Here is a 12,420-nt window from a genome sequence, read left to right as displayed (position 1 = left end):
GTTATACTAAATTGGCTTGCTGAAGGAAGCAGTGGAATCTATTTCTTTGAAGATCCTTACAAATAGAAGGCATACATTATCAGCAATTCAGAAAGGTTTAGGTGTGTCTCTGTCAGAAAACAGCCAGTGGATATAACCACCTCATGGTTCCATAAACTCTGGCGACTGCATAATAATACTATTGTTATAATTGTGAGGCAAGGGCAACACAGCTGCTTTTTCTTTGGTGATCAGGATTTGCTGTCTAAAAAGCTGCAGAATAAATTGAATGTAATTAGATGAAATTTTCCCCAACAGAAAAGCAAGAATTAATTTTGACTCTAGTTACTGAAAGAAAACTCAGAATCTCTACACTGGGATTTTTAAACATTTATCTTCTTCTTTATCTAGAGAAAGCATTCCTCTTATGTGAAACTTAAAAGCAGACATGTTTTTATGGACGACCTTAGGCTGATGAGTTGAATTAACACTAAATAAAAAATTCTAAGCATATATATAGTTTCTTTGTATAAAATCCCTTGAAAGATTACATTTTAGAGAATTCTACTTAAATTTTTTAAAGTGTATATTTTTATTTCACTTTATTTTCATCTACTTAAGTCTTTATTTTTCATGAATTAAGAAAAGCCAGATTCCTTATACATTTAAAAATATATATGGTGAATTTCTTTCCAAGCAAGCTTTTTTTTTTAAAGGTAATGTAATTAATTTGAAATTTGAAGGTGGCATTGTGATCCACAATCCTTGCCCAAATGCTCTTTTGGGAGCAATAGGAGCTGTCATAGAATTAACTAAAAGTTCAAGTAAATATTTTGATATGGAATTTTCACAAAATGTAAAGCTGTGAGAGTTGTAAAGGGATGGCTTCCAAAGATTTTGGAGCACTTTATATTAGCTGTTAAAGAAAAGGGAGGAAAAATGCTGGGATACCTTTAACTACATAAAATTCACAAATAGTATGAACAACTCTAAAATAAATAGAAAATAATTAAAATAATTCTAATTTCTAATTTTATTTAGTACTTACAGTTATATATGTGTCCAAGATAGATGTGAAAAAGTCCTGTTTTCAAATATAGGTACTTAATTTCGGTTATTTAAGTCCTTGTTCTGTATTTAAGGATTTAAGATAGTCTTATTCTATCTGTTACTCTGGAGGTAAGGGCAAATGGATCTTAATGTAACTTCTGACATGCATGGGTGTTAAAAGAGGAAAAAAAGAAAATAAAGAAATAGCTATGCATACATAAATTCCTACAGTAAATAATGCTTTTCATTTTAAACTAAAACCCAATATAATTCTACTTGCTTCTACATGATTAATAACAGAAAACTCATAGTAGAAATATTTCATTGCTTGCCTCCAAAAAATTGTTGACATCCTCTGTCGCCATCTGCCATGGTGGTCATTCCTCTGTGTTTGATGGAACTAAAGAAGTATTAGGGTTCTATGGATTGATGAAGGGAAACAGTCTGTGCTCTTGTTGATTTCTGGTATTTATTTTCTTGGTCCTGTTAAAAAGGATACCAGGGTAAATTTACCAATTTTGAACACATCCAGTTATTCCGTATTCTTTTACATTCACATTTAAGGAAGTTTTGAGATTTTTATGCAGTCTCATTTAAAAAATCATAGAATTGTAGAATCTAACAGAAAGGGCTTGTTAAATTTAAGACTGAAGATTCAAGCAGAGCTATTATCAATCAGGTAATTCAATCCACTTTACAGTATAGAAAACCAAAATCAAAAGTGGTTAAATAAACCATGTTATAGTCAGTTAGTGGCAGATCGGACATAAGAAAACAGTTCTTTTTACTCCAAGTTTGGGGGCTCTTTCCCTCTTTGAGAAAAGAGAGGCAGGCTGGTAAGAGCACTATAATGACCAAGCTCATTTCTTAGCCCTAATACTTAGGGAAAAATCTATAACAAAACCCAAAAAACATGATAGCATAATATTTAGATTATCAATTCATAGCACACCATTCACTCAACAGATACCTAAAAGATATTATTTTGTTAAAATATAACTAGGACATTATTTTATTAAAAAGTATCTATACAGTGTTGGCAACATAGTGAGACTATGTCTCTACCAAAAAAAAAAAAAAAAAAAAAAAGAAAGAAAGAAACAAAAAGTGAGATATGGTGTTGCATGCCTATAGTCCTAGCTACTCGGGAGCCTCAACCAGGACGATCACTTGAGGCCAGGAGGTCGAAGCTGCAATAATGCACTACAATCATGCCATTGCATTCCAACTAGGTAACAGCGAGATGCTTTCTTGAAAAAAAAAAGTATCCATATGATCACACATCATCAAATTTCTGAGTTTTATCCATTGTCATGATCACTTATCTTTTCCAATCCTCACCACTGCAAACATCTACTACTCTACTATCCACAAAAGTCGAGTGATTTTTAAAAATTATCTATAGAGAAACAGAATGACAGTTTTAAAAAGAAAACTGAATTTCAGACTCCCTTGTTCAAAATTCCCCAAAGACTTTCCATAACATCTAAGGCAAGGACTTGGATCCTGGTTACCTTTCTGAAAGCCTATCTGATGACTCTTCCTCTTGTTTCGTATTCTATAGCCTTAGTGGCTTTCATGTTAAGCACGCTCTTGATTTAAGTCTTTGACCTTTGTCTTCTCTTAGATTGGAATGTCTCTTTAGATAACCACATGTCCGTTCCCACTGACTAAAACACTCTTTTTCCTTGAAAGTTCCTGGAATGTTTCTGGATCTACTCAAATATCACTTCCCAGAGAGGATTCTCTCACCAGTCTAGCTAAAAAACCTCCGCCTCTGACTTTTACCCTTTTCGCCATTGGCCCTTATTCTCTATATCCATATCTGCTTCATTTCCATTCACAGTATTTATAATTCCTAGATATTATGTAGCCCCACCATCCCGGTGAAGCCAGATGTCATTTGGAATTAAGTATTTTTGGTATTTTTAAGGTAATATAGTACATGTACTATAATTATGCAACATCTCCTACTCTTCTCCCCTCCCATCCAAGAGGTCTGGGAAGGCACCCTGAAGTCAAATACGTTAATAACCTTGCAGTAAAACATATATTCATTCTAAGTGAGATTTTTTAAAGACTATAACTAGGGGCAGAGCAAGATGGCAGAATAGAAATCTCCACTGATTGTCCCCCCAGGCAAGGACATCAATTCAATAACTATCAAAAAAAGTACATTCATAAGGCTCAAAAATCAGGTGAGCACTCACAGTACGTGGCTTTAACTTCCCATCACTACATGAGGCACCGAACAGGAAAAACAGTCTCAAATAGCTGATGCCACCTCTCCGGCAGCAGAAGCATGGTGTGGAGAATGTTTGGTGTGCTGGAGAGAGAGAGAGTGTAGCATTTATGAGGCACTGAGCTCAGTGCTGCCCTATTATAACAGAAAACAAAACTAGACCAAACGCAGCTGATGTCCATCCAAAAAGTGAGCATTTTAACTGGGCCTGTTTAGCCAGAAAGGAATCGCTGATCCCAGTGGTCCAAACTTGAGTCCCTGTAAGACTCATCAGTGCAGGCTAAAGTGTTCTGGAGCCCAAAATAAACTGGAAAGGCAGGCTAGGCCATAAGGACTTCAACTCCAAGGCAAGTCCTAGTGTTGAACTTGGGCCAGAGACAGTGGACTGGGGGAGCGGGGGAATGTGACTTACTGAGACACCAGCCAGGGTGGGGAAGGGAGTGTTGGCATCACCTCCTCCTAACCACAGGCTGTACAGCTCGTGGCTCTGAAAAAGACCCATCCACTCCACTTGAGGAAAGAAGATGGAAGAATAAAGAGGACTCTGTCTGGGATCTTGGATACCAGCTCAGCCACAGTTGGGTAGGGCACCAGTTAGAGTTATGAAGCCCCCTTTCCAGATCCTGCTACTGAATGACATTTCTAGATACAACCTGGGCCAGAAGGCAACCTGCTGCCCTGAAGGAAAGAACCCAGTCCTGGTAGCATTCATCACCTTCTAACTGAAGAGACCTTGGGCCCTAAACAACCAGCAGTAATACCCAGGAACTACATTGAGGGCCTTGGGTGAGACTGTGAGACTTGTTGGCTTCAGGTGAGACTAAGCACATTCCTAGTTGTGGTGGGTACAGGGTGAGACTCCTTCTACTTGAGAAAATCAAAGGGAAAAGCAGAGGGAACTTTGTTTTGTACCTTAGTTACCAGCTCAGTCACAGGGGTTAGAGCACCAAGCAGGTTCTTGGGGTCCTAGGTTCCAGGACTTGGCTATTGAATAGAATTTCTGGACCTGCTCTGGGTCAGAGGAGAACGTGCTGCTCTGAAGGGTGAGTCTCAGGCCAGGCAGCATTCAACACAAGCTGACTGAAGAGCCCTTGGGCCTTAAGGGAACATCAGTGGTACAGTAATCCGCATGGAGATGTGGTAGCGGGAGCCACAGGGTGAGGCTCCTCTGCTTTTAAATAGGGGAGGGAAGAGTGGGGAGGACTACGTCTTTTGAGTTCAGTGCCAGCTCAGCCACAGTACAATAGGATACCAGGTAGACTTCTAAGATTTTTTACTCTAGTCCCTGGCTCCTGAATGGCATCTCTGGACATGCCCGGGGCCTGGGGGAACCTGCCACTCTGAAGTGAAGGATACAGGCATAGCTGGCTTTGTCACCTGCAGATTGTAGAGCACCAAAGCCTTGAGTGAACACAGGCTGAAGCCAGGAAGTGGTTACAGCAAGCCTCAGGTGAGACCCAGTGCTGTGCTGGCTTCAGGTCTGACCCAGTACAGTTTTAGTGGTGATGGCCACAGAGGTGCTTATGTCACAATATTCCTAGCTCCAGATGGCCTAGAACAGAGAAAGAGGCAGAGACAGAGACGGGGGTGGAGTGGGACAGACGGACTCCATTCATTTGGAGAACGTGAGGAAAGAGAACAAGAGTCCATGCCTAGTAATCCAGAGAATCCTTCTGGATGTTGTCCAGGACCATCAAGGCAGTACCTTTATGAGTCTGTAAGAACTACAGCATTACCAGGCTTCGGGTGCCCCTAAAGCAGATACAGCTTAGATCACAACACTTAGATCACAACAATCAAGTCCTTCTGAATATCTGGAAAGCCTTCCCAAGAAGGACAGCTATAAGTAAGTCCAGAAAGTGAAGACTACAGTAAATACTTAACACTTAAATGCCCAGACATCAAAGAACATCTACTAGGATCAACACCATCCTGAAAAACATGACCTCACCAAATGAAATAAATAAGGCACCAGGGACCAACTCTCGAGAAACAGAGATATGTGACTTCTCAGACAGATAATTCAAAATAGCTGTGTTGAGGAAACTCAAAGAAATTCAAGATAATATAGAGAAGGAATTCAGAATTCTATCTGATTAACTTAACAAAGAGATTGAAATAATTAGAAAGAATCAAGCAGAAATTCTGGAGCTGAAAAATGCAATTTGCCATACTGAAAAATGCATCAAAGTCCTTTAATAGCAGACGTAATCAAGCAGAATAAAGAATTAGTGAGCGTGAAGACAGGCTGTTTGAAAATACACAGAAAAGACAAAAAAAAAAAAAGAAAAAAGAAAAAGGAAACAAAAAACAATGAAGCAAAGCAGGCTAGAAAATAGCCTCAAAATGGCAAATCTAAGAGTTATTGGCCTTAAAGAGAAGGTACAGAAAGAGATAGGGGCAGAAAGTTTACTCAAATGAATAATAACAGAGAATTTCCCAAACCTATAAAAGATATCAATATCCAAGTACAAGAAGGTTATAGAACACCATGCAGAATTAACCCAAAGAAGACTACCCCAAAGCATTTAATAATTGAACTCCCAAAGGTCAAGGATAAAGAAAGGATCCTAAGCAGCAAGAAAAAAGAAATTGCATACAATGGAGCTCCAATATGTCTGACAGCAGAATTTTCAGTGCAAACTTCACAGGCCAGGAGAGAAGAATGGCATGACATAATTAAAGTGCTGAAGGAAAAAACTTTTACTTTAGAATAGTATATTCGGTGAAAATATCCTTCAAACATGAATAAGAAATAAAGGCTTTCCCAGACAAACAAAAGCTTAGGGATTTTATTAACACCAGAACTTTCTGCAAGAAATGCTAAAGGGAGTATTTTGATCAGAAAGAAAAGGACATTAATAAGCAATAAATCATGGAAAGTACAAAACTCACTGGTAATAGCAAGTACACAGGAAAACGCAGAATATCATAACACTGTAACTGTGGTGTGTAGACTACTCCTATCTTAAATAGAAAAACTAAACAATTAACCAATAAAAAACCATAACAAGTTTTCAAGACATAAACAATACAATAAAATATAAATGGAAACAACAAAAAGTCAAAACAACAGGGAGATGAAGTTAAGGCATAGAGTGTTTATCAGTTTTTTGTTTGTTTATGTAAACAGTGTTAAGTTGTTATCAGCTTAAAATAATGGGTTATAAGGTAGTATTTGCAAACCTCATGGTAACCTCAAACCAAAAAAACATACAACTAATACACAAAACATAAAAAGCAAGACCCAAGAAAATCACCTTCACTGAAGGGAAGACAGGAAGGAAACAAGACCACAAAATAACCAGAAAACAAATAACAAAACGCCAGGAGTAAGTCCTTACTTACCAATAAAGACACTGACTATAAGTGGACTAACCTCTTGAATCAAAAGACACTGAGTTGCTGAATGGATACAAAAAAGACAAGACCCAGTGATCTGTTGCCTACGAGAAATACACTTCACCTATAAATATACACATAGACTGAAAGCAATGGGATGGAAAAAAATATTCCATACCAATGGAAACCAAAAGAGCAGGAGTAGCCATACTTTTATCAGAAAAAATAGATTTATAGTCAAAAACTATAAGAGAGACAAAACTGGTCACTATATTATGATAAAAGGGGTCAATTCAGAAAAAATAAAACCCACAATTTTAAATACATATGCACCCAACACTGACACACCCAGATTTATAAAGCAAATACTATTAGAGCTAAAGAGAGAGATGAGCTCCAATACACTAATAGCTGGAGGCAGCCAGGTGCAGTGGCTCACGCCTGTAATCCTAGCACTTTGGGAGGCCAAGGCAGGCGGATTGTCTGAGCTCAGGAGTTCGAGACCAGCCTGGGCAACATGGTGAAATCACATCTCTACTAAAAAACAAACAAAAAAAGAAAGCTAGAGGCTTCATCACCACACTTTCAGCATCAGATAGAATAGATTGTCCAGGTGGAAAAATCAACAAAGCAACAAAGCAACACTGGACAATCTACACTATAGTCCAGATAGACCTAATAGACATTTACAGAACAGTTCATCCAATGGCTGCAGAATACACACTTTTTTCCTCAGCACATGGATGATTCTCAAGGGAAGACATTAGGTCACAAAACAAGTCTTAAAACATTCAAAAAAGTAAAATAATATCAAGCATCTTCTCTGACCAAAGTGGAATAAAACTCGTAATCAATAACAAGAGGAATTTTGGAAACTGTACAAATACATGGAAATGTATGTATTTGTATGTATGCTCCTGAATGACCAGTGGGTCAATGAAGAAATCAAAAAGAAAATTGAAACATCTATTGAAACAAATGATAATGGAAACACAACAAGCAAAACCTATGGAATATAGCAAAAGTAGTACTAAGAGGGAAGTTTATGGCCATAAGTGCCGATATCAAAAAATAAGAAAAACTTCAAATAAACAACCAAAAAATGCATCTTAAAGAACTAGAAAAGCAAGAGCAAACCAAACCCTAAATAAGTGAAAGAAAAAATAAATAAAGATCAGAGCAGAAATAAATAAAATTGAAATAAACAAGATAGTTTTTAAAAAAGTTAAGCAAAATTAACAAACTTTTGGCCAGACTAGGAAAAAAAGAGAGAAGATCCAAATAAATAAAGTCAGAGATGAAGATGGAGACATTACAAATGATACCACAGAAATTCAAATGATCATTAATTGCTACTATGAGCAACCATATACCAATAAATTGGAAAATCTAGAAGAAATGGACAAATTCCTAGAAAAATACAACCTACCAAGATTAGACCATAAGAAATCCAAAACCTGAACAAACCAGTATCAAGTAATGAGATTGAAGCTATATTAAAAAGTCTCCCAGTAAAGAAAAGTCCAGAAACTGATGGCTTCACTGCTGAATTCTACCAAATCTTTAAAAAACGAATACCAATACTAATCTAACTACTCCAAAAAACAGAAAAGGGAATACTTCCAAACTTATTCTATAAGTCCAGTATTACCCTTATATCAAAAATAGACAAATACACATTAAAAAAAGAAAATCACAGATCAGTATTTTTGATGAATATTGATGCAAAAATCCTCAACAAAATACTAGCAAACCAAATTCAACAGTACATTAGAAAGATTATTCATCATGATCAGGTGGGATTTATCCCTGGGATGCAAGGACGGTTCAATATATACAAATTAATCAATGTGACACACCATATCAATAGAATGAAACACAAAAACCATATGATCACTTCAATTGATGGTGAAAAAGCAGTTGATAAAATTCAACACTCCTTTATAATACACCCTTAAAAAACTGGATATAGAATATACATTAGCATCAGAAAAACCATATATGACAGACTCACCGCTAGTATCATACTGAATGTGGAAAAACTGAAAGCCTTTTGTATAAGATCTGGAAGATGAAAAGGATGGCCACTTTTACCACTGTTACTCCACATAGTACTGGAAGTCCTAGCTAGAAAATCAGACAAGAGAAAGAAATAAGGGGCATCTAAATTGGAAGGAAAGAAGTCAAATTATCCTTGTTTGCAGATGACATAATATTATACTTGGAAAAAACGAAAGACTACACACACACACACACACACACACACAACTATTCAAACTGATAAACAAATTTAGTAAAGTTGCAGGATATAAAATCCACATACAAAAAACAGTAGCATTTCAAAATGCAACAGTGAACAATCTGAAAAATAAATTAAAAAAGGAATCCTATTTACAGTAGCCACAAATACCTAGGAACTAACTTAATGAAAGAAGTGAAAGATCTCTATGGTGAAAATTATAAAATGCTGATGAAAGAAATTGAAGAGGACATGAAAAGAAACCAGAAAGATACTCCATGTCCATGGATTGGAAGAATCAATATTATTAAAATGTCCATACTGTCCAGTGCAATTTACAGATTCAGTGCTATCCCTATCAAAATACCAATGACATTCTTCAAATACACACACATAAATTTTGTAAAATTTATATGGAACCACAAAAAATTCAAAATAGTCAAAGCTATTCTAAGCAAAAAGAACAAAACTGAGAAAATCACATTACCTGACTTCAAATTATACTACAGAGCTATAATAACCAAAACAGCATAGTATTGGCATAAAAACACACATATAGACCAATAGAACAGAATAGAGAACCCAGAAAGAAATTCACACACCTACAGTAAATTCATTTTCAACAAACGTGCCAAGAACATACACTGTGGAAAAGACAGTCTTCAAAAATGGTGGTGGGGAAAATGAATATCTACATGCAGAAGAATGAAATTAGACCACTATTTCAAGCCATATAGAAACATCACATAGAAATACATTAAATATTTAAATATAAGACCCTCAAATTATAAATTTACTACAAGAAAACACTGGGGAAAAATCTCCAAGACATGGGTCCGAACAAAAATTTATTGAGTAATACCCTACAAGCACAGGCAATCAAAACAAAAATAGACAAATGGGATCATATCAAGTTAAGAAGTTGCTGCACACCAAAGGAAACAACAAAGTGAAAAGGCAACACAAAGAATCAGAGAAAATATTTGCAAACTACCCATTGGACAAGGGGTTAATAGCCAGAATATACAAGGAGCTCAACTCTGTGGGAAAAAATCTGATAATCTGATTTAAAAATGGGCAAAAGATTTGAATAAATATTTCTCAAAAGAAGCCATGGAAATGGCAAACAGGCATATGAAAAAGTGCTCAACATTACTGATAATCAGAGAAATGCAAATCCAAACTACAATGAGATATCATCTCACCTCAGTTAAAATGGCTTTTAGTCAAAAGAAAGGCAATAATAACAAATGCTGGCAAGGATGTGGTAAAAAGGGAACCCCACTCTTGGTAGGAATGTAAATTACTAAAAGCACTATGGAGAACAGTTAGAGGTTCCTCAAAAACCTAAAAATAGAGCTACCACGTGATTCAGTAATCTCACTGCTGGGTATATACCCAAAAGAAAGGAAATCAGCATATCGAAGAGCTATCTGCAATCCCATGTTTGTTGCAGCACTGCTCACAATAGCCAAAATTTGGAAGCAACCTAAGTGTTCATCAACAGATGAATAAAACAAAGTGTGGTAATGATACACAATAAAGTACTATTCAGCCATCAAAAAGAATAAGATGTTGTCATCTGCAACAACATGAATAGAACTGGAGGTCATTATGCTAAGTTAAGCCAGGGACAGAAAGACAAAGCACGTTTTCACTTATGTGTGAGATCTAAAAATCAGAACTATTGAACTCATGGAGATAGAGAATAGAAGGATGGTTACCAGATGTTGGGAAGGGTAGATGGAGGGTCGGGGGGTAAGTGGAGATGGTTAACGGGTACAAAACTCCCCAAAAGAATGAATTAAGTCCTACTATTTGATAGCACAACAGGGTGACTATAGTTAATAGTAATTTTGTATATTTAAAAATAAGTAAAAATTGTTTATAACAAGATATCTTAGAAAAAAATCTAAAAGTATAATTGGATTGTTTGTAACACAAAAGATAAATGCTTGAGGTGATGAATACCCCATTTTACATGATGTGATTGTTACATGTTGCATGCCTGTATCAAAACATTTCATATATCCTACAAATATATACACATAAGTACCCACAAAAATTAAGATAAAAAATAGAAAAGACTATGACTAGTCTCATATCAGCTTTACTACTAAATGAGTCTGATTCAGCTTTTACCACTATTCGAGTTGTCAAATTTTCCAGTTTCCCAAGCTTTTTGATTTTAGAATTGCAGATAAGGGATTGTGGAACATACTACTAATTAATTTGTTAATTGCTTGTCTCTTCCACATAATGCATGTTCACAAGAACAAAGATTTGTTTTGTTTTTCTCTGTAGTCCAGTGCCTAACAGATAATAATGACTGAACAAATATTAGTTAAGTGGACAAATGAAGGCCTCTGTAAGGATTAGCTTTGTTAGTTTTACATTTTAAGTAAATCCTGTCCTACAGTCATCTCTCAATTGAAGCAATAGTTGAACTTTTAAAAATATTATTAAAATTATTTCTCCTTTTAAGGCTCATTGAAAGGCAGAAGGATAGAAAAAATGTGATCAACAGTATATAAACTACAGGAAACAACACCTGGTTTGTGTAATATAGTGGGAAGAGTTCTCAACTAGAGTTCTAGAGATCTAGGTTGATTTCATCCCTTTCCTTTTTCTATTAACTATTTGCCTATTTATTATTCACCTATCCATCCTCCATTCATCCACTTCTTCCTCTTTGACTTAAATATCTCACCATTTTGGCTTGATTCATTATCTGTCAAATGAGTGGATAAAACTTGGTGATCTTCAGCCATTCTCTGATTCTGCTAACAGTAAATAATTGGATAATATTTGACTATCCTAGAAGTTGGCTCACACTAGCTTTTCAATTAAATTTAAGCATGTTTGTTTGTTTAAATGTTACTATAGCTTTGTAGGATAATGTGAAGTTACGTAATGTGATATCCCCAGTTTTGTTTTTTTTGCTTAGGATAGCAAAAAGTGTCACTTAGTGACACATTCGCCAAATATGTATTTTATGTAACAGTTACACAATACTGAATTTTTGTGTGTTTCCGTATGCCTAATAATAGCAAATGTTTATTGAACAATTTCTATGCACCAGAAACTACTTTAACCTTTTCACATACATTAACCTTACAACTCTCTATTAGTCATGTGCTGTATAATGTTGTTTTGGTCAACTATCGACTGCATATATCACAGTGCTCCCATAAGATTATAATGAAGTCGAAAAATTCCTATTGCCTAGTATTTACTATATGTTTTAATTGTTATAGTAGAGTGTACTCCTTCTACTTATTAAAAAAAAAAGTTAACTGTAAAACAGCCTCAGGCAGGTCCTTCAGGAGGTATTCCAGAAGAAAGTAAGGTTATCACAGCAGATGACAGCTCCATGTGGGTTACTGCCCCTGAGATCCTTCCAGTGAGACAAGATATGGAGGTACAGGAAAGTGATATTGATGATCCCAACTCTGGGTAAGCCTAGCCTAATGTGTGCGCTTGTGTGTTAGTTTTTAACAAAAAAGTTAAAAAGAAAATAAAAATTAATAGAAACAAGCTTATAGGATAAGGATAGAGAATATTTTTG

The 12,420-nt window shown here is 35.9% G+C and overlaps 1 protein-coding gene across 5 annotated transcripts in view; it reads right to left on the bottom strand.

Annotated features, from left to right (window-relative positions):
- Window positions 1-12,420, bottom strand: part of MBD5 (methyl-CpG binding domain protein 5) — a 493,059-nt gene that overhangs the window by 264,184 nt on the left and 216,455 nt on the right. Inside the window, exon 3 of one of the 5 annotated variants that reach the window (XM_003907460.4) lies at window positions 1,362-1,512. The exons of the other annotated variants lie outside the window; for them this stretch is intronic. The gene's annotated coding sequence lies outside the window, so the exon portion shown is untranslated. The remainder of the gene's footprint in view (window positions 1-1,361; window positions 1,513-12,420) is intronic. 5 annotated transcript variants of the gene reach the window in all.

Source organism: Papio anubis, chromosome 10, assembly GCF_008728515.1.
Source record: "Papio anubis isolate 15944 chromosome 10, Panubis1.0, whole genome shotgun sequence".
NCBI lineage: Eukaryota > Metazoa > Chordata > Mammalia > Primates > Cercopithecidae > Papio > Papio anubis.
The sequence above is the reverse complement of the archived record's forward strand: the minus strand, read 5'-3'. Positions and strand labels throughout refer to the sequence as shown.